This window comes from Bos mutus, chromosome 17 (genome assembly GCF_027580195.1).
Source record: "Bos mutus isolate GX-2022 chromosome 17, NWIPB_WYAK_1.1, whole genome shotgun sequence".
NCBI classification, from domain to species: domain Eukaryota; kingdom Metazoa; phylum Chordata; class Mammalia; order Artiodactyla; family Bovidae; genus Bos; species Bos mutus.
The window spans coordinates 66,789,000-66,801,159 of NC_091633.1; positions in this window are offsets into that span (position 1 = coordinate 66,789,000).

Sequence of the window (12,160 nt, forward strand, 5' to 3'; positions counted from 1 at the left end):
TGGAGCCCAAGCTGACAAGGAAATTTATCTTGTTCTCCCAACATCTGCATGGAGGAAGGGAAGCAAGCAGATTCTGATCTTGAATTAGAAGAGGGAGGGGGACGGTCTCTAGGAAAGACTCCCTTTCTCCCTTCCACACTCCCTTCCTTGTGCCCACTCTAAGCAGAGCATCATCAGTCCCCTACTGCAGGCAGATACTTGCTGAAGTCTTTCTTCAAAGAGAAGAGCTCTGCTGTTCCCTCTAGAGGGTTAGAGGGGAGTGCAGAGGGCTGAGCTGATGGAGGCCGAAGGGCTGAATATTAATGCTGGCTATCATCTCCCGCTCTTCACATAATGGGAGAAACTTTGCAGGGCCAGGCTGGGGCTGCCTCCCACAGCAATGCAATCTCCCGGAAAACAGAGTAGGCGGTGACAAGTGGTTTAGCTTCCACTACCCCAAGGCCTTAAATCATTATCCATCCATAGTCAGCAGAGGAACCAGACCACTGACTCCGATTAGGAGCTGCCTTTGTGGCAAATGCAAATACACACCACTGGCAGGCCCTGTGCTCTGAGCCGATTTGGGTCCCCCCTCCTTAAGACAGATATGTTGGAATCCTAACACTCCAGACGTCAGAATGCACCTTATTTGGATATCAGGTCTTTACACAGGTAATCAAGTTAAAATGAGGTCCTTAGCATAGACCCTAATCCAACATGACTTGTGTCCATATGAAAAGGGGACATTGGGACATAGAGACACACATAAGGAGATGGGGATGAAGGCAGAGATGGGAGTGAGGCTTCCACAGATAAGGAATGCTGAAGATTTCCAGCAAAGACCAGAAGCTAGGCAGTGGCCTAGAAGATTCTCCGTCACAGGACAGAGAAGGAACCAATTCTGCCAAGGTCTTGCTCTCAGACTTCCAGCCTCCACAACTGGGAGACAAGACATTTCTATTAAGCCTCCCAGTTTGCAGTGCTTGCTAGGGCAGCCCTAGCAAACTGATACCTGCAGGAAAAGCCCAGCCCATTGAGGGCAGAAAGAGCGGTCCCATCTCATCATGGAAGAGTCATCCACCAACGAATGGAGAAGAGGGAGGCCGAGTCCTTCCTTCCATCACGGGTTTGCTGCAACCTGTCAGGCTCCTCTGTCCATGGAATTCTCCAGGCAAGAATACTGGAGTTGTTTGCCATTCCCTTCTCCAGGGGATCTTCCCAACCCAGGGATCGAACCTGGGTCTCCTGCATTGAAGGCAGATTCTCTACTGTCTAAGCCACCAAGGAAGCCCTTGCTTGGTCATATGACCTCAACAGGGTGGGATTAAGAATAACTTAACAAATAACGTTATTTTCCAAAGAGGGGTTTCCTCTTTTGAAAAAAGCCTTCCAGTCCCAGCTCACAGGAGCAGCCTCTCTGGCTGAATGGGGTTCTATGTGGTGACATAAAGTAAGGAGGCTGCTTCCTAAGGTGGCCATGGCCTTCCTGGAAGGATTATCTGATTTAGAAAATAAATATAACAAGTGTGTGCGCACTCAGTCATGTCTGACACTTTGCAGTCCCTTGCCCTGTAGCCCACCAGGCACCTCTGTCCCTGGGATTCTCCAGGCAAGAATACTGGAGTGGGTTTCCATTTCCTTCTCCAGGGGATTTTCCCCACCTAGGGACTGAACCCCTGTCTCTTGCATCTCCTGCATTGGCAGGCAGTTTCTTTACTATAAGCCGCCTGGGAAGCCCAAACATACAAGATACCAGTTAAACATGAATCTCAGACCAGTGAAGAATACTTTTTTTTTTAATTGTAAGTATATCTCAAATATTTGGATAAAATATCTTTCCTGGCAGCCCTACCACAGTCCCCCTGGTTCAGTCTCTGTGTCTGTTCTCCCTGCATCCCTAGTGGGGGAGGGTGGTCCTTCGGGACATCAGGGCATCAAGGTGAAGGAGGTGAGAGGAAGTTGTCAGCAGGAAGCAAGTTGGTGTGTCTCCTGGGTGCTCCCCAACAGAGGGATGTTCTCTGCCTCCTTTTGGGGGAAGAGGGATGAGGTCAAGGCTACCCTGTGAGGATTCACCAGCAAGCCGAGTGAAAACAGCCTTCATGCTTTGATGAGATGGGGCTCCAGCCGGGGGCTGAGCAGAGGGTCAGGAGAGAAAAAAGAAAACAAGACCAGAAGGAAGGAGCTCCGGGCACCCATCTAATGACTCTGTGGGGGTCCCAAGCTCACCTTATGAGGTCCCAAGCTCACCTTATGAGCCACAGACTCCAGGCTCACGAGTTTGCATGATTACACAGTATTTTTAAGTGTGTGACCTTCCTGGGGAGCTCTGCATTTGTGCATTTGGGGTGCCAAAACGTGGCTTCGTTTGTTCCTGAGCATGAATCTGGCAGCCCCCCGGTGAACTCTGCCCTGTGCTCTGTCTGGCACACATGGTGATGGTCAGTGAACATCCATCAGGTCACAGAGGGATGATGATCACTGCAAGAGAGAGCTCAGCCACTCTGATCCTGGAAATAAAAAGCTAGAAGGTCAACCTCATGGTATCCCTTATCCTGGGGACGTTGGAATCAACAGCCTGCTGAGTGCCAAGAGCCTGGCTCGCAGAGGGTGCAAACACCCTCTAGGGACGCAAGCTGCAGGTGTGAGCAAGGCTTGGCATGGGAAGTGGGCCTTTTTCATGGGTAAGTGAGGTTTGCGTGGACATCAGTATCAGTGTGGCTGGAGGAGAGTCTTATTTGAAGCCCAAATGTCCAAGACTTTTCTCATAGGCCGGAGAGAGCAAACTGGTGGGCCTCCAGCGGCCTGCCAAACCCGGAGAGATTTAAAATCTAAACACACTGCACCTAGGTGATCATTTCTCTTGTGATTTTTTAACAAGTTGAACTTGGAGCAATTGATCTGGTGCCCATTGCCCACGACCAAGAATGTCATCCTGCTTCAGAAAAATGTACACACTGGGAACAAAAATTAGGAAGGAAGGAGGGAGGGGAAAGCGAGGAAAGAAGGAAGAAAAGAAGCAAGGAAAAGAGAACTGAAGGGAAATTTAATCTGGTCAATAACCAAATCTAGTTTCTTCCATGAAGTGCCCTGATTGGACAAGGAACTCAATACAAGCCTTTTCAACTGGCTGTTTCTTTTCAAAGGACAAATGTGCCCTTGATGAGTTGCCCTTTAAAACATAGGGAAGAGGCTGGCTGAGGAAGGGGATAGGACAATTGAGCTGGTAAAATGCGATGACTTCCCTTCTGAGGCTCACAGACCTCCTTGAACCCATTATTGACCTGTTGACAAATCCCAGCATCATGGAAACACCTTTAATTACTAAATGCACATTGACTATGAGTGGATGGACTGCTCAGATATTTGTGGACCACCTATTAGGTGTGAGCAGGCACCCTGCTAGGCCTCACAGAGGCAAGTGCTATAGAGACCCTCCCAGCCCCAGAGGCAGGTTGCAACCTGAGATGTGCATGTCTCATAAGACGGCGTGTTAGCTGTGGACGAGGACAGCTCCACAGGCATATGAAAGGCATCTGATGCAGCCTGGGGACAGGGCAGAGAGGCTGTGACAGCCCAGAGGACCCACTTACAGTACAGATGTCAGCACCACAGGGACCTTTCCAGCTAAGACTGCTGTTCTGGTTATGCCAGTGGTAAGGGACCAACTGGGTTTCCCAGATGGCTCAGATGGTAAAGAATCTTCCTGTAATGCAGGGGACCCGGGTTTGATCCCTGGGTTAGGAAGATCCCCTGGAGAAGGAAATGGCAACACACTCCAGTATTCTTGCCTGGAGATTTCTAGGACACACAGAGTCAGACATGACTGAGCGACTAACACTTTCGCACTTCAAGGGGCCAGTAGTATTTAATGGGCATGAGGTTCCTCTTCGCGCGTTCGTGTTATTACACCACACCCCTGTGTCCTCTATGTGCTTGACCCTGCTAACAATATGCAGTGCGTGAGGTTCCTGACTTCCCCTCACTTCCCACTCCCTTGACCACTGTCATTGGTGAGTGAGGGGGGACGCTTTTTGCTTTTTGTTTTCATAAAATCCTGTAACATGTCTCCTGAAATTTCATTCATTCACTTATTTGGCCATCATCCACCTGAAGCATTCATGATCCCCCACAGTGTCAGTCCAAGGGCCGTGATGATGGGAGAGGTGGGTGTGGGGCCTGCTCCCAGAGTTGATAGTAGTTCTCAAACTCTGCTGGGCACACAGTTCCCTAAGTAAGGAACTTACTTAAAAATGCACATATTCTTATTTAAAGTTGTCAAGACATGGAAACTATCTATTGACAGATGAATGGATAAAGATGTGGTACAATATATCACTCAGTCATAAAAGAAAAAACTTTGCCATTTGTAGCAACATGGATGGAATTGGAGGCCATTATGCTGAGTGAATAGCATATTCAAAAGCAGAGACATTACTTTGCCAACAAAGGTCCGTCTAGTCAAGGCTATGGTTTTTCCAGTGGTCATGTATGGATGCGAGAGTTGGACTGTGAAGAAAGCTGAGCACCGAAGAATTGATGCTTTTGAACTGTGGTGTTGGAGAAGACTCTTGAGAGTCCCTTGGACTGCAAGGAGATCCAACCAATTCATTCTGAAGGAGACCAGTCCTGGGTGTTCTTTGGGAAGAATGATGCTAAAGCTGAAACTCCAGTACTTTGGCCACCTCATGCGAAGAGGTGACTCATTGGAAAAGACCGATGCTGGGAGGGATTGGGGGCAGGAAGAAAAGGGGACGACAGAGGATGAGATGGCTGGATGGCATCACTGACTCAATGGACATGAGTCTGGGTGAACTCTGGGAGTTGGTGATGGACAGGGAGGCCTGGCGTGCTGTGATTCATGGGGTCGCAAAGAGTCGGACACGACTGAGTGACTGAATTGAATTGAATTGAATGCTGAGTGAAATCAGACAGACAGAGAAAGATAAATACTGTATGACATCACTTTGATGTGGAATCTAAAAAATACAACAAACCAGTGAATATTACAAAAAAGGAGACTCACAGATAGAAAGAACGAACCAGTGGCTACTACAGTGGGGGGAGGGGCAATATAGGGGTGCGGGAATGGAAGGTACAGACATTGGGTGTAAGATAGACTCCGTGATGTCTTCTACAGAATGACACTGGAAATAGAGCCAATATTTTGTAATAACTGCAAATGGGAAGTGACCTTTAAAGTTGTAGGAAAATAAAAAGCTTAAAACAGATAAAAAATGCACATGCGCCGCCTAATCTTAAGGGAAATTTGAAAAAAATATACTAAACCAGGAGACAGACCATTGCATAGAGTGAGGGTGATGAGCCCCTGCCGTCTGGCAAGGGTTGTGTGAAGATCCAGCAGCTGATTCCCAAGAGCCCAGATCTGCAGGAATGTGGGGATGGGTAAGGGGCTTCCGATGACAGACACATTGTCCCAGCAGGAATGCCCAGAAAGGGAAAGGAGCGTGAGAAAGGCGGCCACTTACGTGAAAACTCCTCAGTGTATTTGCCTGATTATTATTCCATTTCGTCTAATTGCATTTTAAAATGCTCAGTGGGGAAAAAAATGCCAAGTCTTTTAATAAATTAAAAGCAAGTCTGCTTTTTAACCTGCGGCAGGTTTTTAAAAAGTCCTGCTGAGGGCACCCTGCTCAGAGAGACGTGGGTTTTGCAGATGAAGGTAATTGGTGCACACCTTCACCTCTGGATCTGGGAGGGGGAATGCAGGCCCTCGGTTGCTGGAGTAACCTCTCCCTGATCGAGAGGCCACTGTGCCTTACAAAGGATGCTGAAAGAGTCAGACACTATTTCCTCTGGCAGCCAATCAGGAGGCAGAGTGTTTTCAGGAACCAAAAGCTCGTGGGACCACAGGATGCAGCTCTTCTAGGCTCTGAGACTGACGGACTGTGTCTGATGAGCATGACCAGTGACACTTGGATGCCCAGCGAAGCGGGATTTGGGACAGAAGAGCTGGGCAGTGGTTCCAGTTACCAATCCACGAAACTCGTTAAAAGATCACAGGAATCAATCAGAAACACTGAGCCAGTTAGCTTCTGCTTCCACACATGACTTGATATAATTGTCAAAGTGCAAACTTCAGTCAAAGTACACCTCATCCTGAGGGAGACGGAAAATACATTCCTATATATATTTATGTGTGTGTGAGTACTAGGTCGCTTCAGTTGTGTCCGAGTCTTTGTGACACTAGGGACTGTAGCCCGTCAGGCTCCTCTGTCCATGGGATTCTCCAGGCAAGAATCCTGAAATGGGTTGCCATGGCCTCCTCCAGGGGATCTTCCAAACCCAGGGGTCGAACCCACAGTTCTTACCTTTCCTGCATTGACAAGTAGGTTCTTTACCACTAACACCACCTAGGAAGCCCTATATGCATGTTTATATATGTGTAAGTGTGTGTGTATATATACATATATATATATATATATATATATATAAAACTGACTCAGTTCACTGTACATCTGAAACTAGCACAACATTATAAATCAACTATAGTTCAACAAAAGTTTTAAAAATGCATTCCTGAAGGCACAGAGAGGTTTGATAGCTTCAGAGCCTGTGGTCTGGAGCCAATCTGAGTTCCAATCCAGAGTCTACTGCTACGTGTGCGAGACCCTAGACAATTTGTCTGTGTTCCTGTTCCTCATCTATAAAGTAAGGATTGCAGCAGTGTCAGTTTTGAGGGCACATGTGAAGCATTTAGAATCCAGCCTTACATGTAGCAGTCACTATATAAGGATTGTGAGTCGCTCAGTCGTGTTCGACTCTTCGTAACTCCATGGACTGTAGCCTGCCAGCCTCCTCTATCCATGGAATTTTCTAGGCAAAAATACTGGAGTGGGTTGCCATTGCTTTCTCCAGGGGATCTTTCTGACCCAGGGATTGAACCCAGGTCTCCTGCACTGCAGGTAGATTCTTTACTGTCTGAGTCACCAGGGTTAACTATTTCTTATTTTTATAACCAGCTCAAGCAAGTTGCCTGGTGCTATTTGAGCCTGCACTTCTTAATCTGAGAGCAGCCAGCTGAATGCTTCCTCAAGGCCAAGGCTCCATTAGCTGAAACTCTAAAAGTAAGTCCTGCAAGAGGGATCTTTCCTATGTACAAGCAATTAATTTAACTTCCTTAAAAATGTAACTCCCATAGCATGTTTGTAAAGAAACCATCTGATTTAGAAACTAGGAAAGAAATCTGAACAAAATCAAGCATTACTGACAAGTTTTGCCCATATGAAATTCCCATTCTACCACCGCCCTTTACAAAAAAAACAAAAATCGACTTTTGAAAATGTTGAACGAGTTCTGGTAACCATATCTCTGTATGTGTTACTTCTATCCAGTTGTTAGGTTGCTTAGTTGCTAAGTCAAGTCCAACTCTTTTGTGACCCCATGGACTCTAGCCCGCCAGGCTCCTCTGTCCCTGTGATTTCCAGGCAAGAATACTGGAGTGAGTTGCCACTTCCTTCTCCAGGGGATCTTCCCGACCCAGGGATAAACCCGCATCTCCTGCATTGCCAGGCAGATTCTTTACCGCTGAGCCATCTGGGAAGCCCGAGTAGAAAAGCAGCTAAACTCTTCTTAGTTAGAAGCGCTGGAGAAACTGAGAAAGGAAGACCATTTCAAATAAGCCAAAATGTAATGCTGTGTTTGGTGTTAAATAAATCCCTTACTTAGAACGTGGAGGCATATAAGTTTTACTAATACAAAATCGGAATTTCTCCCTTCTAAATGAATGTGGAACAACATTTAAGGAAACATTTTGGGATGTGCCAAAGTATTAACTTGTTCTGACCTCATCTTCAGCTTGATCCTGGGGCCTCCCCCAGACCTCCTCAGCCACCCCCAACACCGAGGGAGGCAAGGCCGAGGGCAGAGCCAGAACAGGGTATTTGGAAGAGTCCAACCCCAGCAAGGAGCTATGTTAACCAGGACCACAGCTCAGCATCAGGCAAGAATCTCAGCATTAGACAAGGTGGGATTGAAACAGTCAAGGCCTAGTTTCAATTCACCCCGAGATGTTCACATTTCTTTTAAATGATATTATCGTACATTTAATTAAAATCTATTGTCTTCTGTAGACTTGTAGGTAACTGACCAGCCATTATACTGCTAGCAACTAGTTAATTCTTCTACTTTATCTCAATTTAGTTTTATTTTTTATAATGTTTTAAAATCTCAATCTTTGAAAAAAATATGTACTTTTAAAATTTATTTGGCTGTCCTGGGTCTTAGTTGGAGTGTGCAGAATCTTAAGTCTTAGTTGCAGCATGTGGGATCTACTCTCCTGACCAGGGATCGGACCTTGGCCTCCTGCGCTGGGAGCACAGGGTCTTAGACACTGAACCACCAGGGAAGCCTCGGTTTTGTTTTTAAATATAGGTTAACTCAACATTTTTTCCGCTTAAATGGCAATACATGACTATTTTCAAGAATGTACAAAAAACAGAATTGTATATGTAAGACCAGAAAAATCGCCTACAATCTCACCACCAGAGGTGAAGACAGTTAATCATCGGTATACTTCCTTCCAGTCCTTTATTCCCTGCTAAGCACAGACGCGGTTTCCTTTTCTGAACACATTTGTTTCTGTACAGAGCTGGGGTTGCGCTGCTCTCTGGCCTGACTCAGCTCCTTAACCTCGTGTTGTCACATCTTCTTTTCTGCCCTGTACCAGTGCGGGTCCTCCAGGAAACAGGTTTCCCTCTGACCTCCCGAGGATTGATGAAGGGACTCGGAGGCATGCTGACCTAAACGGAGTGCCAGGAAGCGGTCCTCCGGATAAGGCTGCAGGACGGGCAGTCAGGGACCTGGAGGAGAGAGGGCGGGAGGGGTGGCAGGAGCCCCCCGACACAGTGGAAGCTGCCCAGGAATCAAAGCCCTGACTCCACTCTCCTCCTACTGTGCCCACACTGGACAAACCCAGAGGGAGGGCAAGGGCAGGCCGCCTGGAGGGTGCAGAGTGATCCGGAGGGCAAAAGGAGAGAAGCCACAATTCGTATCATCATATATGCTGTAAGTACACTTTCAAAATAAGAATGCCTAGTATTCCTCTATAGGAAAGTATCATAAATTATTTATCACAGTCCCTGTGGATTCTTTCTGAATTTTTTTTTTTTTTTTTACTATTACAACTAGAACCACAGTAACCATTCTTATACATACATTTCTGGCTGCATCTCTGAGTATTTTCTCAGGATAAACTCCCAGGGGTGGAATTACTGAGTCAGGGGAATCTATATGTTTAAGGCTTTTTATATATATTGCCAAATAGCCCTCCCAAAGGCTATTACACCGATTTAAATGCCCACATGCAATGCATATAGAGTCCTCATCAGGGGAGAACCTGCCAGTTAATCTAGCATGTGCCATCTAAACGCACCACTTCTGCCTGGAGACCTGGCTCCAGCTGCCTGGTTGAAGGCGACACTAGAGGAAGAAGGAGCTAGCCTGAGCCTGCCCCGGGGATCATGTCTGTGAAAGGTCGCACCTCCCGGGCCGGGAAAACCGACCGGTTGTCAAGACAGGAGAAGGCTTCAGAGTCGGTTCACTCAAGGGTCAGCGGGGGTGTCTGACAGCGGGAAAGGAGGTGATGGATATTGACTGGGAGTTTCGTTTCATCTGACCTCATTTCCCTCTGGCCGAATGTGTAGTAAACAAGGTGGGCTGTCATACAAGGTGCCGGCTGGAGTTTTCTCCTTGGGGAATAGTTTCACAGGCCAAGAGAAGGTCACGGCAGGGGCCGGGTGCAAATGAGAAGCCCCGACGGTTTGGACATGAGGGAGAGAGGAGGAGCGCAGGGGGACCCAGAGCTGGAGCCATGAACCCACCTCCGTGCCTGTGATCACTGCCCCCATCTGAGTCCCTAACTTTAACGGATTGGGGCACGGAGATGGGGCAGGTCCCTCACTGAGGAAGCTTCATGGTGGATTCTATTTCCCTTCCCCCAAAGGAATCAACAAGCACCTGGGGGGCCAGAGACCACCCCCTTAATCACGCGCCAAGGAAAGGGGAATCGAGATAAGACTCCTGTCAGATAAACAGCAGGGTAATGGTATCGTAGGCTTCCCTGGTGGGTTCGTGGTGAAGAATCTACCTGCCAATGCAGGGGATGCAGGATACACAGGTTTGATCCCTGAATTGGCAAGATCCCCTGGAGGAGGAAATGGCTACCCACTCCAGTATCCTTGCCTGGGAAATCCCACAGACAGAGCAGCCTGGCAGGCTACAGTCCATGGGGTCGCTAAAGGGTCAGACACGACTTAGCGGCTAAACAACAATAACAGTGGTCTCGTAAACGAGGCTGCCTGTAATTGCTCCCTGGCAGGTAAATAACATGAATATTTGATCAGCAATTTATAAATTCAATACAAAGAAACAATAGACCGAGTCCAAGAGGGCATAGACACATAGGTTTATGGTTTATTATTGATTGGGAAGAGGAGTCATATTAATAATAGCCAACTTTTAGAGCACACTCTGCCCGTGGTGCTGAGAAATGTACAGACGGTCAGTAATTTCATCCTCCTGACACCCGGAGATGACTAGAGTAACCCATCCTGTCCCCGCCCGGTGGCCCCTGTCCTGAAGCTGCTCCCAACTGTCTCTGCCGCTCTGACCCCTCCCTGGGAGGCTCAGAGGAAGGGCTGCAGTGACTAGCCAGACCCTGACTGCCAGTCGGATGCCCGCTCATTCTCCATTCAACTAGCAAATACTCACAAGCCCAGACGTGTTCTGAAAACAGTGGGAATAGCCATGAACAAAACAGATAGAATCCCTGCTCTCGGGAAGCTATGTGGGGGAGGGAGAGAGAGATGACGCTTTGTCTTTTGGCCTCAGGCCCTTTGTACTTGGGGTTCCCTTGACTGCAAAGCTTTTCTCCGGGCATCTGACTCAGCAGCTCGCTTGCTGTACTCAGGTCTCTGGTCAGCGCTGCCTCCTCCAACCAGGCTTCCTTCCCCTCCCTGTCTGAAACAGAGCCCTTTCAACTTTCTCTCTTTTGCTGTACTTTATTTTTCTCCTCTCACCATCTGATATATATACACATGTGTTTCTGTGTAAACATTTGCTTGTTTCTTCGCTGTCTCTCCCACTAAAAGGTTGACATTCTGAGATTCTGGCAGGAGGGTGACTTACTCAATGTTGGCCTCTTGGGTCAGTGGAGCCCATTTCCTGGGTCCCGATTATCTCTTAAGTGTACCACACTGGGTCAAGGTTCTTGGTTGCAAGCAACAGAAACTTTGTTTGTTGGGTGGAAGACTGGGAACACTTCAGTGGGAGAAAGAAGGGCCTGGGAAATACATGGAAGCAAGGAACCAGAACTGGAGCTGAGGTCACAGGGGAAAGAAGTGGTTAGGACACTGCAGGGAGGCATCACTGCTCTGGATATTTGATGTTGCCACCTCTAGACTTTCAGGAAGTGCCTGGAACTGCACTTGTTTATTTCTGCCTCTCCTGCCAGATTCAGGATCCCCGGTGATGGGCCGAGCCGGAGTCAAAGTGCTACCCTTGCTTCCCCTCCCCTGCCAGCTGTGTCTTTGGTAGTGGGCGGCAGTGCATCGAGACCCTCTAGTGTAACACACGTGGAGAATTCCTGCAGATTTAAAGAGACGCTGGCTGCGGGACTCTATAAACAGCTACAACATGTAACAGCGGAAGAGACCTCCTTCCCAAAATTGTGATGGAGATGCACTAACCTCCCTTGGTAACAAGTGACTTGTCCACAGGCCCCAAATCCAGACTCTGGACGTTTCTCCTGCCAGGAGCTAGTCAAAGTCAGGGTATAGGATTTTAAACCTCACACAAGCCGATCTGCCAGTGTCCTGGGGGCTCGGCTGTCATGGAGGTGGGGTGTCAGTCAGGGAGAGCATTCTGGGGGTGTGTGGCTAGACCGGTCCAGGGAGACATTCCCATGGCAGGCAGTGATGTTCCTGCTCTCCCCAAACCAAGATATTCAGGCATCCTAGGGCAAGGTCCCACACTTGGGTTTTTTCTGACAGCTTCTCCTGAGTAAAGATCAATGAACCTCATCTATCTTCAAAAGGACAGAATTTTTCCTCCTGGGGAACATAAAAGGGACGGTGGAAGCTGACACGTCCCTTTGTTTATTTTCCACGCACCTCTATCAGAGTCCCTGAAGAACAGAGCTTCCCGGTCACCCCAGGTTGGTCCC